Source organism: Lithobates pipiens, unplaced genomic scaffold, assembly GCF_037356315.1.
Source record: "Lithobates pipiens isolate NorthernLeopardFrog02 unplaced genomic scaffold, aLitPip1_a1.2 Scaffold_8, whole genome shotgun sequence".
Lineage (NCBI taxonomy): Eukaryota > Metazoa > Chordata > Amphibia > Anura > Ranidae > Lithobates > Lithobates pipiens.
Genome location: NW_027507903.1, coordinates 4,645,988 through 4,664,207, shown reverse-complemented (window position 1 = coordinate 4,664,207; position 18,220 = coordinate 4,645,988). Strand labels below are relative to the sequence as shown.

At 41.1% G+C, this 18,220-nt stretch overlaps 1 protein-coding gene across 3 annotated transcripts in view; it reads left to right on the top strand.

Annotated features, from left to right (window-relative positions):
• The window catches only part of PAQR5 (progestin and adipoQ receptor family member 5), a 617,270-nt gene that overhangs the window by 527,767 nt on the left and 71,283 nt on the right, over positions 1-18,220 (top strand). The window contains exon 1 of one of the 3 annotated variants that reach the window (XM_077472842.1): positions 7,684-7,815. The exons of the other annotated variants lie outside the window; for them this stretch is intronic. The gene's annotated coding sequence lies outside the window, so the exon portion shown is untranslated. Of the gene's footprint in view, positions 1-7,683; positions 7,816-18,220 lie in introns of those variants that run through there. 3 annotated transcript variants of the gene reach the window in all.

Sequence of the window (18,220 nt, the reverse complement as noted above, 5' to 3'; positions counted from 1 at the left end):
GGGAAACTCGACTCGATCCGAATCTGCAACTGTTTTTATTTTTGTAATTGCAACATTGTTATTGTACCATGTAGATTTCCTTCTATTATTGGTGACATTGACAGTTTTTATTTTTTATTTTTTTTTATTTTATTTTTTTTTTGTTTTGTTTTTTCTTGGGTGACTGGAGCTTCCACCTGGAATGGAAAAAAAAAAGATCTGAGTTACTTCGGTAGTGGTTTCTCATTGGCTCTGCGTTTTTGTTTGTTTGTTTGTTTTTTACTAGTAATGCCAGCGATCAGTGAATTAAAGCAGGACTGCAATATTGCGGCGGACATTCTGACACTTTGTGGGAACCAGTAACGCTAATACAGTGGTCTGTGTTAAAAATATGCACTGTCACTGTACTAATAACACTGGCTGGGAAGAGGTTAACCACTTCAATACCGGGCGCTTTCCACCCTTCCTACCCAGGCCAATTTTCAGCTTTCAACGCTGTCCCTTTTTTTTAAATGACAATTGCACATTGGCCCCTCAGGTATGAGATATACAGACTTGCATCGTGCCAAGCTAGACCAATAGAACTATATACAGTGCCTTGCGAAAGTATTCGGCCCCCTTGAACTTTTCAACCTTTTGCCACATTTCAGACTTCAAACATAAAGATATAAAATTTTTATTTTTTGTGAAGAATCACCAACAAGTGGGACACAATTGTGAAGTGGAACGAAATCTATTGGATATTTGAAACTTTTTTTATCTAATAAAAAAATGAAAAGTGGGGCGTGCAAAATTATTCGGCCCCCTTGCGTTAATACTTTGTAGAGCCACCTTTTGCTGCGATTACAGCTGCAAGTCGCTTGGGGTATGTCTCTATCAGTTTTACACATCGAGAGACTGAAATTCTTGCCCATTCTTCCTTGCAAAACAGCTGGAGCTCAGTGAGGTTGGATGGAGAGCGTTTGTGAACAGCAGTTTTCAGCTCTTTCCACAGATTCTCGATTGGATTCAGGTCTGGACTTTGACTTGGCCATTCTAACCTGGATACGTTTATTTGTGAACCATTCCTTTGTAGATTTTGCTGTATGTTTGGGATCATTGTCTTGTTGGAAGATAAATCTCCGTCCCAGTTTCAGGTCTTTTGCAGACTCCAACAGGTTTTCATCCAGAATGGTCCTGTATTTGGCTGCATCCATCTTCCCCCTCAATTTTAACCATCTTCCCTGTCCCTGCTGAAGAAAAGCAGGCCCAAACCATGATGCTGCCACCACCATGTGTGACAGTGGGGATGGTGTGTTGAGGGTGATGAGCTGCGTTGCTTTTACGCCAAACATATCGTTTTGCATTGTGGGCAAAAAGTTGGATTTTGGTTTCATGTGACCAGAGCACCTTCTTCCCACATGTTTGGTGGGTCTCCCAGGTGGCTTGTGGCAAACTTTAGACGAGACTTTTTATGGATATCTTTGAGAAATGGCTTTCTTCTTGCCACTCTTCCATAAAGGCCAGATTTGTGCAGTGTACGACTGATTGTTGTCCTATGGACAGACTCTCCCACCTCAGCTGTAGTTCTCTGCAGTTCATCCAGAGTGATCATGGGCCTCTTGGCTGCATCTCTGATCAGTCTTCTCCTTGTCTGAGCTGAAAGTTTAGAGGGACGGCCAGGTCTTGGTAGATTTGCAGTGGTCTGATACTCCTTCCATTTCAAAATGATCGCTTGCACAGTGCTCCTTGGGATGTTTAAAGCTTGGGAAATCTTTTTGTATCCAAATCCGGCTTTAAACTTCTCCACAACAGTATTACGGACCTGCCTGGTGTGTTCCTTGGTCTTCATGATGCTCTCTGCGCTTTCAACAGAACCCTGAGACTATCACAGAGCAGGTGCATTTATACAGAGACTTGATTACACACAGGTGGATTCTATTTATCACCATCAGTCATTTAGGACAACATTGGATCATTCAGAGATCCTCGCTGAACTTCTGGAGTGAGTTTGCTGCACTGAAAGTAAAGGGGCCGAATAATTTTGCACGCACCACTTTTCAGTTTTTTATTTGCTAAAAGTTTAAAATATCCAATAGATTTCGTTCCACTTCACAATTGTGTCCCACTTGTTGGTGATTCTTCAATGTTTGAAGCCTGAAATATGGCAAAAGGTTGAAAAGTTCAAGGGGGCCGAATACTTTCGCAATGCACTGTAGAGGTGAGTAAAAAAAAAAAAAAAAAAAAAATTTTCCAATAATGTTGTGTGTGTGTATGTGTGTGTATGTATGTATATATATATATAATTTTTTTTTTTTTTTTTTGTGGCAATACCACTTTAAAGACCCCAGGTCTTTCCATAAAGAGGACCTGTCATCACCTATTACAATGGATGTTTACATTCCTGGTAGTAGAATTAAAAGTGATACATATAATAAAAACTAAAATAAACATACGTAACTCGCGTACACATATATAAATGTGTTTTCACCACACATATGAGGTATCACCACAAAATTTAAGCCAGGTACACAATACCAATTGTGTGTTTTTAATTTATTTTTATTTTTTCAACCCAGCGGCTTGAATGAATAAAAAAACTGACGGCTCAGGTTGGAATCGCTGTACTAACAATCCAACATTTAGTACAGCGATCTCCCCTGCTGAGCTATTGTGTTCTGACAGGGGGACAGCCCCCGCCGCCAGAACACTCCGGTCAGCCCTCTCAGCCAGTCAGCTGCTGGTTTTCCAGCGTGCTCATCCGACAGAAGCCAGCTGAACAAACTGTGTTTGAGGCTTTAGAGCGAGAGCAATAATTCTAGTGCTAGACATCCTCTGTAAATCTAAACAGGTAACCTGTACATTTTTAAAGCATCGCCTATCGAGATTTTTAAGTATCGTAGTTTCTAGTCATTCTCGGGCGTGCGTAATATTAAAACGTGACATGTTGGGTATCTGCCTACTTGCCTTAGCATCATCTTTTATATCCTACCAAGAAATTTGGTTATATATTGTTGTTGTTTTTTTACATTAAAATTAATTGACCACTTCAGCCCCAGAAGATTTGGCTGCTGAATGACCAGTCCATCTTTTGCGATTCGGCACTGCATCGCTTTAACTGACAATTGCGTGCTTGTGCCCAAACAAAATTGACGTGTTTTTTTTTTTTTTTTTTTTTTTCCCACAAATGGAGCTTTCTTTTAGTGGCATTTGATCACCTCTGCAGGGTTTTTTTATTTTTTTTATTTTTTATTTGCGCTATAAGCAAAAAAGAGTGACAATTTTGAAAAAACACAATATTTTGTGTGTGTGTGTGTGTGTGTATATGTATATATGTGTATGTATGTATATATATATGTGTATGTGTGTATGTGTATGTGTGTATATATGTATATATATATATATATATATATATATATATATATATATATATATATATATATATATATATATATATATATATATATATATATATATATATTATAATATAGAATTTTTTATTTTTTTTTTCAAAGCCGAGGCCCTAAAGAATAAAATGGTGGTGTTGAATTTTATATATATAATTATAGTGTGTGTGTGTGTGTGTGTGTGTGTGTGTGTGTGTGTGTGTGTGTGTGTAATAAATATATATATATATATATATATATTATTGTGTGTGTGTGTGTGTGTGTGTGTGTGTGTATATATGTATGTGTATATATAATATTTTTTTTATTAGTAGTATTTTTTTTTTTTTACTGGTAATGGCGGCGATATTTTTTTTTTTTTTTTGTGACTGCGACATTATGGCGGACACATCGGACACTTTTCACACATTTTTGGGACCACTGTCATATATATGCTATAAAAATGCACTGATTACTGTAAAAATTTCACTGGCAGGGAAGGTGTTAACACTAGGGGGCGATCAAGGGGTTAAGTGTGTTCTAAATGTAGGGGGAGGGCTATTAGGAACACACAGTATGAAAAATTGCATTTGAAAAATTGCTGCGCAGATACCGTGTGATATTGAGAGAGATAGATTATATATATATATATATCTATCTCTATTTTTTTTTTTATTATTATAATTATTTTTTTGTGTGTGTGTCTAGCAACAAATACTGATTTTTACTTTTAAACAAAAAGTGCCAGAATAGGCCTGGTCCTTTTTAAAAGGGCTGGAAACCTTCATGTTTTTTCACCTTAATGCATCCTATGCATTGAGGTGTAAAAACTTCTGACAGTGACCACCCACCAGCCCCCCCCGAGCCCCATGATTCCCTCGGCGGAGATGCACTCTAGCTTTCTGCCCGGGGTTCTCGGCCCTTGATTGGATAGATTGATAGCAACGCAGCCATTGGCTCCTGCTGCTGTCAATCAAATCCAATGTGTCGGGGGCAGGGCCGAGTTCAGCATTCTGTGTCTATAGACGCAAATGCTGGACTCGGGAGCGCGCCTGTAACTTAACCCCCCCCCCGCTTCTCCTAGGGGGTTTACCGGTGCGAGGAGGAGCCATGGGACCCCAGAAGAGGAGGTTCGGGGCCACTCTGTGCAAAACAAGCTGCACAGTGGAGGTAAGTATGACTTGTTTATTTAAAAAAAATTTTTTTTTTTAAAAAGTGGCTAAGGGATAATTCCATTACAAAGTGCACATTCCCTTGCACTGCTGCTGATTTGCCTTTACTAAATCAACCCTTCTACATTTTACTGCAGAATCCACATACAGCGCCTTGGAAAAGTATTCATACCCCTTTGAAGTTTTCCACATTTTGTCATGTGACAACCAAAATCATAAATGTGTTTTTATTGGAATTTTATGTGATAGACCAACACAAAGTGGCACATAATTGTGAAGTGGAAGGAAAATGATCAATGGTTTTCAATTTTTTATTTTTATTTTTTACAAATATGTGAAAAGTGTGGGGGGGGGCATTTGCATTCAGCCCCCTTTACTCTGATACCCCTAACTAAAATCTAGTTGAACCAATTGTCCTCAGAAGTCGCCTAATTAGTAAATAGTATCAATACATCTGTTCCGTGAAGCCCTCCAGAGGTTTATTAGAGAACCTCAGTGAACAAACGGCATCATGAAGGCCAAGGAGCACACCAGACAGGTCAGGGATAAAGTTGTAGAGAAGTTTAACCACTTCAATACCGGGCACTTTCGCAGCTTCCTGCCCAGACCAATTTTCAGCTTTCAGTGCTGTCGCTTTTTAAATGACAATTGCGGGGTCATACAACACTGTACCCAAAACAAAATTGTTATTTTGTCCCCACAAATAAAGCTTTTTTTTATTTTATTTTTTTATTTTTTTGGTGGTATTTGATCACCTCTGCATTTTGTTTAGCAAAAAAAAATAAAAAAGACTTAAAATCTTAAAAAAAAAAAAAAAAAGGTAGTTTTTCTTTTTCTGTTCTAAAAATGTTGTAAATAAGTATGAGGCGGCACTGATCGGCCCTGGTGGTCCTTAGTGGGGATCCGCGGGAGGGGGCTGGACGGCTTTTCCTGTTTACGCTGTGATCAGCCGTGATTGGACATGGTTGATCACATGGTAAAGAGTCTCCGTCAGACTTTTTACCGAGATCTGTGTTGCGGTGTGTCAGGCTGACACACCGGCTGTTATCCTGAAAGACGTCATATGTCAGGATAACTGAACCACCGCCCGGCCGTTATTTAGCTATAGGCTGGGCAGGAATTGGTTAACACAGGGTTGGGTTATTAAAAATCTCCCAAGCTTCGATCATCTCACGGAGCTCTCTTCAATCCATCATCAGAAAATGGAAAGAGTATGGGCACAACTGCAAACCTACCAAGACATGGCCGTCCATCTAAACTGACCGGCCGGGCAAGGAGAACATTCATCATAGAAGAGGCAAGAGGTCCATGGTAACTCTGGAGGAGCTGCTGAGATCCACAGCTCAGGGGGGAGAATCTGTCCACAGGACAACTATTAGTCGTCTCTCCAGAAATCTGCCCTTTATGGAAGAGTGACAAGAAGAAAGACATTGGAGAAAGAAAGTCATAAGAAGTCCTGTTTGTAGTTTGTGAGAAGCCATGTGGGGGACACAACAAACATGTGGAAGAAGGTGATCTGGTCAGGGGAGACCAAAATTCAACTTTTTGGCCTAAAAGCAAAACGCTATGTGTGGGGGAAAACTAACACTGCCCATCATTCTGAACACACCACTGTGAAACATGGTGGTGGCAGCATCATGTGGTGGGGGTGCTTTTCTTCAGCAAGGACAGGGAAGCTGGTCAGAGTTGATGGGAAGATGGATGGAGACAAATGCAGGACAATCTTAGAATAAAACCTGTTATAGTCTGCAAAAGACTTGAGACCGGGGCGGAGGTTCACCTTCCAGCAGGACCACGACCCGAAACACCCAGCCAGAGCTACAATGGAATGGTTTAGATCAAAGCATATTCATGTGTTAGAATGGCCCAGTCACAGTCCAGACCTAAATCTCATTGAGAATCTGTGGCAAGACTTGAAAATTGCTGTTCACAGACGCTCTCCATCCAATCTGACAGCTTGAGATATTTTTCAGAGAAGAAGAATGGACAGAAATGTCCTCTCTAGATGTGCAAAGCTGGTAGAGACATCCCCAAAAAGACTTGCAGCTGTAATTGCAGAGAAAGGCGGTTCTACAAAGTATTGACTTCAGGGGGCACCATACAAATGCCCCTCCCCCCACACTTTTCACATATTTATTTGTAAAAAAAATTATGAAAACTATTTTATCATTTTCCTTTCACTTCACAATTATGTTTCCACTATGTGTCTATCAAATAAAATCCCAATAAAATACATTTACATCTAAAGTTGTAACATGAAATAAATGTGGAAAATTTCAAGGGGTATGAATACTTTTTCAAGGCACTGTAAACTGGCCTCCTCTGGTACTTTGTTCCATTTACTTTGACAGGAAGTGAAGGAAAAAAATCTCCCTCTCTGGGGACAAAGGCTCCAGCCCTTCCATGCTTTATCCAAAACGAAATAAAAGGCTTTGACTGCAGTTGGGCTTAAACTTGTGCCAGGTGATGTTTTTGCTGTTTCTACAGAACTGACAATCCGGTTACGTACAAAATCAAAACGCTTCACAAAAAGTGAAAAATACAGAGGAACCTTGGATTGCGAGTAATGCGGTTTAACGAGCGTTTTGCAAATCGAGCAATTTATTTATTTTTTTAAATCATGACTCAGTTTGCGAGTGTTTGTCTCGCAAAACTAGCAGGATTCAAGCAGCTGCGGTGTGCAGTGCCACATTTGGCCAGAGGAGTGGGGGCGCCAGTGACACTCTGTGCCGTTGGGGAAATACTCGGAAACACACTGTCTCCGAAGGGTTTCCAAGTGCATCCGAGCAGCCCCTGAGTATTTCCCAGTCTCTCTGGTGCCCCCCCCTACCTCTGGCCACATGCGGTATTGCATGCAATAGAAGTCAATGTGGAACGAATTAACTTCGTTTCCATTGACTTCTATGGGAAACTCGCTTTTGATATGCAAGTGCTTTTGGATTACAAGCGTTCTCCTGGAACGGATTGTGCTCGTAATCTAAGGTAACACTGTATAACTTCTCAAACGTAAACCCTGGCTATGCAGCCATCCAACTACTGAGCATTGGCTGCTATGTCTCCATAACCAGTCAAGCAGAACACCCAGATGCCACAGGGCACCATTTACTTTGTTGTGATCTGATGTAGTTAATGCCTAACTGGGTGTATGACTGGTTGACTTCAGACATCCAAGGTGTTGATCTTGCAGGAGCCCATATCCAGTGTTGGATCAGGTATTCAGTGGTTGCAGTCAGTCAACAGTAATTTTCGGTTCAGGACCTCCATTGCTGCGGCACATCTGCTGCTGGACATTGGATAAGGTGAGCATATAGTGGAATTGGTTTGATTCATCGTGAAAAGGTAATTAAGGATTTAAGTTACAATAGTTACAGTGAGTATGGAAAAGAATATCCCCCCCCGCCCGCTTTTCCCCTTTTTTTTTTTTAAATCACATTTTGTTGCTTTGCAGTCTGAAATGAAGACACAGCATTTTTGCTTTATCAATCTGTATTTGCTCAGTGTATATTATAAAATCCAATATAACACAGAGGACAACAAAAAAATAAATTCTAAAACCGAATCGCTGTGTTGGAAAAAGGATTCCCCCCCCCTCCCCCTTGTGTCAGTATCTTGTTGGACCCCCTTTTGCTTTAATTCCAGCCTTTAGTCAGTTGGGATTTGTCTCCACTAACTTTGCACATCTAGGCTTTGCAATATTTGCCTGCTCTTGGGTTCAGTTATATTTGAACCTAAGGATAGGGAGTTGTAGTGCACATATACAGTATAGCTGTGCACAGAAGAAAGGAGCTGGACTCGGGGGGTGTCATAGTACAGGCAACCACACTAATGCCGCGTACACACGACCAGACTTTTCAACATCAAAAGTCAGACGGAATGATTCCGGCAGACTATTCGATCGTGTGTGGGCTGCAGCGGACTTTTGATTTTCAAAAGTCTAACAGACTTTAGAAATGGAACATGTTTCAAATTTTTCCAAGAGAACTCTGCCGGACCCAGTTCCTACCGAGAAATCCGCTCGTGTGTGTGCTAGTCTGACGGACTAAAACCGACGCGAGGGAAGCTATTGGCTACTGGCTATGAACTTCCTTATTCTAGTCCGGTCGTACGTCATCACGTTCGAATCCGTCGGACTTTGGTGTGATTGTGTGTGGCCAAGTCCGTTCATTCGGAAAGTCCGTCAGAACTCCGTCGAAAGTCTGTCGGACATAGTCCCTCAAAGTCTGGTCGTGTGTACGCGGCATAAGGCTCTGTTTCTACTAGTGCACAAGCTGTGGGATTTTTTTTTTTTTTTTTTTTTTTTTTTTTTTTTTTTTTTTATAATTTTTTTTTTGTGGGACTTTGAGTGCAGCTTTGATCCAGCTTTACACTCTGAAATAAAGTCGCATCAAAAGTTGCAATGAAGTAGCGCGGGCACCTTTTCAAAGTCGCCAATTTTTTTTTTTTTTTTTTTTTTTATAATTTTTTTTTTTTTTTTTTTCAAAGGCGCATAGATGGGAACGTGAAAGCCGCACTAGTGGAAACGGAGCCTTAAAGGGGTTGTAAAGGTTCATCTTTTATTTTCTACATAGGTTCCTTTTAAGCTAGTGCATTGTTGGTTCACTTACCTTTTCCTTCGATTTCCCTTCTAAATGTTTTTTTCTTTGTCTGAATATCTCACTTCCTGTTTCTCCTCAGTAAACTTCACACCATCATCCGAGCTGGTGGTTAGTCAGCCAGAACAGTTTACTGAACAGCTTACTGAAGAGGAACAGGAAGTGAAGAAATTCAGACAAAGAAAACAAAGAAAAAAAACAGAAGGGAAATCGAAGGAAAAGATAAGTGAACCAACAATGCACTAGTTTAAAGAAACCTATTTAGAAAATAAAAAACGAACCTGTACAACCTCTTTAAACTCATTACTCAAATGTAGCTCCCTCAGCTGGGCGTGTGTCTGTCTGTCTTTCTTTCTTGGCATGTAACAAAGGGAAAAAACACTGCGCTATTCTAATAGAATCAGCAGCTGACACTCAAACGAACAAAGTTAGAATAAATGTGAAACAAAAATGTAGCGCTAAGGTGATAAACACATATAACATATGGAAAGTGAATAATTACAAACAATCTGTGCTAAAGGAGAAAGTCTCACACTTATTGTGAGATAAAATGCAAAGATTATTGCGTGTGTTATACAACACCCAGTACAATATACATGCGGCTGTATATCATAAATGATAATTATGTGATGCAGTGTAAATAAAGCTGCACAATACAAATACTGAAAAATAGACTAATGTCAGTTCATCAAGCTGTGAAAAACGTCCTCTTGTCGTATTAGACGGAAGTGATCAATCTTCTCATCTAAATCATAGACCGAGGCAGGGAGGAAACCAGCAACAGCGACCTGTTTGTCTGAAGTGGTATTTGAGGACTGAACCTTCTATGAATACAAGGTGGATACTCTTACCGGAAATGTTGGACTCACCTGTCCTACGACAGTGGGTCTAAAGTGCTTGTAATCCCAACGGATTGTGTTCCAGCTTTCGATGGAGTGAATCCCGATATGCAATCCTCGTATAAACGTCCTCGGTCCCGGATAAAGGTAAGTATTCCCGATGGTCACCAGCCAATGTTCTCCAGACTCAAGGGCAATGTTGTTTCGGGAACCCAGTGTATCCGAACTTACATTGTAAGTGGGGGCTCATACGGATGGTACATAAAACAAGAAGAAAAAAGGGCTCCGGATGGTGCAGATAAAAAAAAAAAAAATGGTTGGTTTTATTAAAAATATATGATGTACAAAAATAAAAAGTGATCACAAGAGAAAAACTTGTAAAAAGCAATGTGGGGTGCAAGTAATGCCACCCGACGCGTTTCGACACTAACGGTCTTCAACCGGGGCATACAAGAGGCCGTTTTCATAGATTAATCAACTGACATTAGTCTATTTTTCAGTATTTGTATTATGCAGCTTCATTTTCACTGCATCACATAATTATTATTTATGATATACAGCCGCATGTATATTGTACTGGATGTTGTATAACACACGCAATAATCTTTGCATTTTATCTCACAATAAGTGTGAGACTTTCTCCTTTAGCACGGATTTGTTTGTAATTACTCACTTTCCATATGTTATATGTGTTTATCACCTTAGCGCTACATTTTTGTTTCACATTTCTTTCTTGGCGGTTGGGCATGCCTGTGCAGAAGAGAAGGACAACGTTTTCAGGAAGTGAGAGGCCCCCCCACTCAGAAATAAGGAAGTAAGGTTGTCCCCGAAGAATAGGGAGAAGCTGATTGTCTGGCTTTGATTAGCCTTTCTAAGCTTGGCAATCGGCTATAAAGAAAATTCATAATGATAAAGATATTTTGCATATAATTAATAGAAAATTTTTAATTTTTGATTTTCTCTTTAAAGTGGTTGTAAACCCTTACAAACCACTTTGACCTACAGGTAAGCCTAGATTAAGGCTTACCTGTAGGTCCAATAAATATCTCCTAAACCTATACCGTTTAGGAGATTTACCCGAAGACAGCCACCGCTGTCTACGGCGCATGCGCCATAGACAGCGGCGCGCAGGCGCACTGGGCAAGCCGCAGATCGCGGCGATATGCCACTAGTGTCGGCTCCCGTGCGCATGTGCGAGAGTGACGTCATCGCGGCTCCGGCGAATCACAGCGCCGGAGCAGCGAGACCCACCAAGAAGATAGACGCTCGGAACTACTGGGGACAGCGGTGACATCGCTGGCTCCTGTGTCAGGTAAGTGACACATAATGGACTACTATGCGATGCATAGTAGTCCATTATGCTTTACCTTTGCAGGGAATCAAAGAGGAAGTAAAGCCATTAGGGTTTACTTCCTCTTTAAGTCTGGGCTCTGACTAGGCCATGCAAGGACATTCCACACCACCTCCTCCAACCACTGTGTGCTCATTATTGCTATGTGCTTTGGCTCATTGTCATGTTGGAAGGTAAACCTTCTTTCCATTGACAACTTTCTGCCAGCAGATTTTCCGCAAGAATTTAAAGTGTCAGAAACCATGAAATCAGACCGAGTCAGAAGTACAGTTAAATCACACTTGTTTAATAATGAAAGTAAAAAGAACAAACCTAGTCAAAACATAGCCAAAGTTCAGCAACCGGAATGGATAGTGAGCCAAGCCAGAAGTCAGGGATCAATGTAGTGGAACAGCAAGCAGGATCTGGAGCCAGCTTAAGTAGACAGGACTGGCAAGCAGGATCATCAACAGGTGAGTAACTGGAGAGATGGGAGCTGGCAATTAGCCGACAGCTGAGCGGCCAGCTCTGAGAAGGAAGGACTGAGCCCAGCCCTGACATAAATATATTTTGCCCCATCCATTTTCCTTTTTATTCTGACAAGTGCTCCAGTCCCTACTGCAGCGATGCACCCCCATAACAAAATATTACTGCAATAGACTCCCCCAGAATGGGCTTTTGGAGGGGACTGCAGACTAGCCTCTTGCTACTGACTATGGGCCCTGGCTTTTAAGGAAACACTATTTTTTGTGAGGTGTATGCCTGGGGGACCCTTGGAGTAATGTTACTTTTGGATTCAAGTCCATGTCTCCCTGAGACATGCAGACTCTGGGACTCTAGGCCTGGGGTTCTTGTATAGGGCCTAGAGGCTTCATTACCAATAATGACTGCTTCACACTGTGAGACTCAAAGCAGATGGTGATGTCATCAACTCAAGCCACCTGTCTGGGGTCGTCTGCTATAATGTGTTTTTTTTTGTAAATCGGTCTAGTGTGCCTCCTAAGGGTCTTTCACCCATTGTTGTGCTAGTTAACACACCCATTGTCTGCTAGAAAACTACTGTGGGGATGTGTTTATACTTGTAATAATGTGTATTGTACTTTGTGAGCTTGATGCCGGCAAGTCCTGACCTGGAATGAGACCTTTGAGTCACCCAAGCGGCTAGTTGTTTAATCAGATTAATAGTTTTTAGTGTATGTTGGCTACTTTGACTAACTCTTATACACGGTCAGAGATTCCGACGGAATGTGTCCGATCGGACCATTTTGTCGGATATTCCGACTGTGTGTGGTCTCCTTCGGACTGTTTCCATCGGAGTATCCGATGGACCAAGTTTTCTAACTTGTTGGTAAAATTTTCCGACAAAATGCTCCGATCGGACATACTCCGATCATGTGTAGAGAATTCTGATCGGACAAAGTGCCACGCATGCTCAGATCAAATTCCTACATCAAAGCTATTGGCTACTAGCCTGATGGTAATCCCGTTATAGCGAAATAACGTCATCACGTTCTGAACAATCGGATTTTCCGACAACTTTGTCCGACCGTGTGTATGCAACAGTTTCGGACAAAATCCATCGGACATAATTTCGACGCATTTGGTTGTCGGAATCTCCGACCGTGTGTACAAGGGCTTAGAGGATTCTCTATGATGGGATTAGCCATGAGTCGGCTCTACCTCCATTACATAAACCATTGTGTCATGTTTTGGGTAAATATTTGGTTTTACTGGTCATGTGGGGACTGACATACCTTTCAAGTGTACAAAAAGCCTGTATTCTTGTTCATTAAACAGCCTACCATTTTGGATTTTACCCCAAATCCCATCTGGTTCGATGTTTGGGGAGAAAAAAGGGCTGGTACTAGCTCTTGATCTGCTCGGAACGGTTTGGAGGGCAGGTAGCTCTGGTCGGCTAAAGATAGCATCTAGTCGGTGTGTCCAAGTGGTTCCATCACAATTACCACCCCCCCCATAACAGGATATTACCCCCTCTATGCTTTTATTGTAGGAATGGCGTTATTTGGATGGATTTCCGCCAGACATATCATTTTGGTGTTGAGGCCAAATCATTAAATTCTAGTCTCATCTGACCATAACACCTTTTCCCATGTGGCTGCAGAATCTTCAAGGTGTGTTTTGGCAAAACTCAGTGGTGACTGCATGTGGCCTTTCTTGAGGCGTGGCTTTTTTTTCACCCCCTCCCCCCATACAAGCCACATTTGTGGAGATTTTGTGATATTGTTGTCACATGCACACAATGGCCACTCTTTGTCAGAGTTGCTGTAGGCCTCTTGGTGGCCTCTCTGACCAGTTTCCTTCTGGATTTTTCATCCAGTTTTTGGACGTTCTGATCCAGGGAAGGTCTGTGTTCTACTAAATACCTTCCGCTACTACACCGTTACTACAGTGATGTCCACTGGTCCTGTGCTGAGTGGCTGCCCATGCTGAACACAGGAGGTTAGCTGCTTGGCACGGGTTTCATTCAGAAATAGTTTTGCACCTTTTTAAATGAATGAAAAGTGTTCTGTGGTTGGACGGAGTGAAGAGCGTGATGTCACCACCTGGCCTTTCCACCTCTCTAGTGAAGATCATTGTCTACTTCAGTCATTTTCAGCTTCCACATGGATCCCACAGGTATGGTCTATGCATAGTTGCATTAGTCTGAGCTGGACCAATGTAACTTTGTATAAAATATTCATACCTAGTATTCTTCGTAGGTTATTGGTATGGCGTGGAATTTTTGCTTTTCAGATTTAGGATTGCTAGGTTTTAGGGAGTAGAGGTTAAGAGGGCTCGATTTTGGGAAGCCTAATAGCTGAAGGCTCACGCCAGGGGTTAGATTAGAAGTTAGGATCGGAGTTTATCAAAGCATATCTAAGCACAACCCCCCCCTCCCCCGAATGTTTAACCACTTCAGCCCCGAAAGGATTTACCCCCTTCCTGACCAGAGCACTTTTCGGCTCTGCGTTGCTTTATCTGACAATTGCGCGGTCCTGCGACGTTGCACCCAAACAAAATGGAGCTTTCTTTAGGTGGTACTTGACCACCTCCTGGTTTTTTTTTTTTTTTTGTTTTTTTTTTTTTTTTTCCTCTATAAACAAAAAAAAGCGACAATTTTGGAAAACCAATATTTGTTTTTTAAATTTTTGCTATAATAAATATCCCCCAAAAATATATAAAAAAAAATTTGTTTTTTTTCCTCCAGTTATGTGTGTATGTATGTGGGGGGGGGGGGAAATAAATATATATATATATATAGATAGATAGATAGATAGATAGATAGATAGATAGATAGATAGATAGATAGATAGATAGATATATCTATATCTTGTGGCAGCACGCAGGTAAAGTCACCTGGTTGTATCCAGGATGGGAAATATGTGCCCTAGATTCAGGCTTTATGCAGACTTGTACAACTAGAGGGGAAGAGTTAATGAGCCCAGCTGAAGCAAGTGGGCTCATTAAGACCTCTACAAAAAACCCCAGCATGCTAAGGGAGATGCTCCAACCTGGAACCAGTTTTGTGTTGTATAGACTGGGGAGTGTGACACTTGTTCTGTGCGGTGAGTTAACGCCTGTGTGGCAAACCTCTACAACAGAGACAGGGACTGGTGCTGCACAAGGCTGCACTCAGTTGATAGACAGGGAAAATAAGTGTGTAATTAGAGGTCAAGCTGACCAAGGATTTATTTTCATGTTTTATTTTTGTTTGGCTGTTATATGTTTCACTGCATGAATAAACCGCATCTTTTGATTTTTGCACCTACAACGCTGTCTGCTGTGCCTGATTTTGTGTTGTGAACCCATCCAGGGGGTCACACACACCCGCTGCCGAGCTAACCCCTCACAGTATATATAGATATAGATATAGATAGATATTTTTTTTTTTTTTTGATTTTGTGTGTGTATATACATTATTTTGGTAAAAAATTTTTTGCCAATAAGCGTATATTGATTGGTTTGCGCAAAAGTTTTTTATAGCGTCTACAAAATAGGGGATAGATTTATGGCATTTTTATTAATAATTATATATATTATTATTATTATTTTTTTTATTTTTTTCTTCATGACTGCGACATTATGGCGGACGCATCGGACATTTTTGACACTATTTTGGGACCATTTACATTTATACAGCGATCAGTGCTATAAAAATGCACTAGTTGCTGTGTAAGTGACACTGGCAGGGAAGGGATTAAACACTAGGGGGCGAGCAAGGTGTTAAATGTGTCCTAGGGAGTGATTCAAACTCGGGGGGGCAATGGGCTACCACTGATATGACAGCGATCACTGATCCCGATCACAGGGAGCAGTAGATCTGTCTTCAATGCTGTATAAAAGTGTAGCGCTTCAAAAACCAGGCGTGGTTTATACCATCCTTTATAAAAACATCTTATATGTATAAACTTATATCTATATATTCCCATGTGTACATGTGTACAATAGGTTAAGCGCTTTTCAGTATAAAACACGGCTGCAGTATACTGAAAAGCGCTTAACCTATTGTACACATGTGAGTTTATTACTTTTATATTACATTTTTTATATAAAAAAACGGAATTACACTATTTTTGGTCCCTGCTTTCCTTTATATGTGTTCAACTACTCTTATGGATTTGTATGGCTGGAGATAATGTACTTCCCAGTACACGAAAGGATTAGCTATATTTGAAATCCCCCTGGAAAATGCATTGCTGAAGGAATCTGCATATATATGTATGAGCTTATGTGATCCTCCAAATGTAAATTTGTGTGGATCCAATAAATCCGGTAAGCGTCCAATTCGTTTGGTGAAGGGATCATCACGTGGTGATTGCATGATTTTTTTTTTTTTTTATGAAGGAGGTGTAAGATATTTTCTACACACTTGTGGACTATACACGGATATTATACACAAGAGACTTTGCATTTTCTCGTTTGGACTTTCCTTTTTTGATTTTTTTTTTTCTTTTTATTTGAATTATTTTTTAGAATCACTTTATAGTTCTAGCTATATGCATATATAGCAATTAATATTTGAGATTCACAGCAAAATCTTATATGTTATGTGCACTATTTCACATTGTGATTATTCATTGAATATATAGATATAAGTTTATACATATAAGATGTTTTTATAAAGGATGGTATAAACACGCCTGGTTTTTGAAGCGCTACACTTTTATACAGCATTGATCACGTTACACTTTGTACCCCAGTGGTGTGTTAGCAGCTCTTCTTTTGTGTTCTATTTATTTATAAGAATAGCGCAGTGTTTGGTTGAAAGTAGATCTGTCTTGTCACTAGGCAGAACAGAGAAATGCCTTGTTGCATCTGCCCCATTCTGCTGCTTCGTGACACAATCGCTGGGCACCGGTGGCCCCGCAGGTACAGTCACGGAGCATGTGGCAGGGATGAGTGCCCACAATGCCGCTTCTTAAAGGGGACATACCTTACGCCCATTTGCGCAGCCGTGCCATTGTGCCGACTCCTGCAGATATCGGAGGAAGAAAGCAGCAGACAGAAATGATACTTCGTGCTTTGGATTGGGGCAAGTACACGCTATAGAAGGATATGCTTTGTTCATATTTCATGTATGAGGTTTACAACCACTTTAAGTCTAGGGGGCTGCAAAAGAGGCTGTATTACTTACCTGACTCCCTGCTCTCCAGCAGGTGCCCTTTATCTGTGAGACCAGTCTGCCACAGCCTCTTCTGTGAGCTGCTCCCAGCCACTGTCGCATTGCCACTCGCACCCACCTCTTACAATGCAGAAGTCCTACACTGTGTGTGAAGATGCCAAGTTTACCCCGTATTTTACATGACATGCTCAGACTAAATTCCCCTATAGCAGGTGTACCTTATGTGGTCTGAAAAGGGGACACTTGATTATTTAAGGCTACCTCTGTTCAAACCTGATATTTTATATTTTCGTGGCATCATGAGTGGCATGGTGTCACTGGTAGTAGCCAGCTGTTTTCAAATCTGATTGCTGGAAAACTGGAGCACAGAAAGAAGTCAAACCTGTATCTTGATAAATGCATTGCACCATGGGTTACAGTGCCTTGAAAAAGTATTCATACCCCTTGAAAGTTTCCACATTTTGTCATGTTGCAACCAAAAACATAAATGTATTTTATGTGATAGACCAACACAAAGTGGCACATAACTGTGAAGTGGAAGGAAATTATAAATGGTTTTCAGAACATTTTACAAATATATAAAGTGTGGGGGGCATTTGTATAGCGCCCCCTACCCCCTGAGTCAATACTTTGTAGAACCGCCTTTCTCTGCAATTACAGCTGCAAGTCTTTTTGGGGATGTCTCTACCAGCTTTGCACATCTAGAGAGGACATTTCTGCCCATTCTTCTTCTTTGTAAAAATGTCTCAAGCTCTGTCAGATTGGATGGAGAGCGTCTGTGAACAGCAATTTTCAAGTCTTGCCACAGATTCTCAATTGGATTTAGGTCTGGACTGTGAATGGGCCATTCATGAATATGCTTTGTTCTGCTGGAAGGTGAACCTCCACCCCAGTCTCAAGTCTTTTACAGACTGTAACAGGTTTTCTAAGATTGACCTGAATTTGGCTCCATCCATCTTCCCATCAACTCTGACCAGCTTCCCTGTCCCTGCTGAAGAAAACCATCCCCACCACATGATGCTGCCACCACCATGTTTCACAGTGGTGTGTTCAGAATGATGTGCAGTGTTAGTTTTCCACCACACATAGCATTTTTAGGCCAAAAAGTTACATTTTGATCTCATCTGACCAGATCACCTTCTTCCACATGTGATCCTCCTGTCCCTGCTGAAGAAAACCATCCCCACCACATGATGCTGCCACCACCATGTCTCACAGTGGGGATGGTGTGTTCAGGCGGATGTGCAATGTTAGTTTTCCCCACACATAGCGTTTTGCTTTTAGGCCAAAAAGTTGAATTTTGGTCTCCTCTGACCAGAT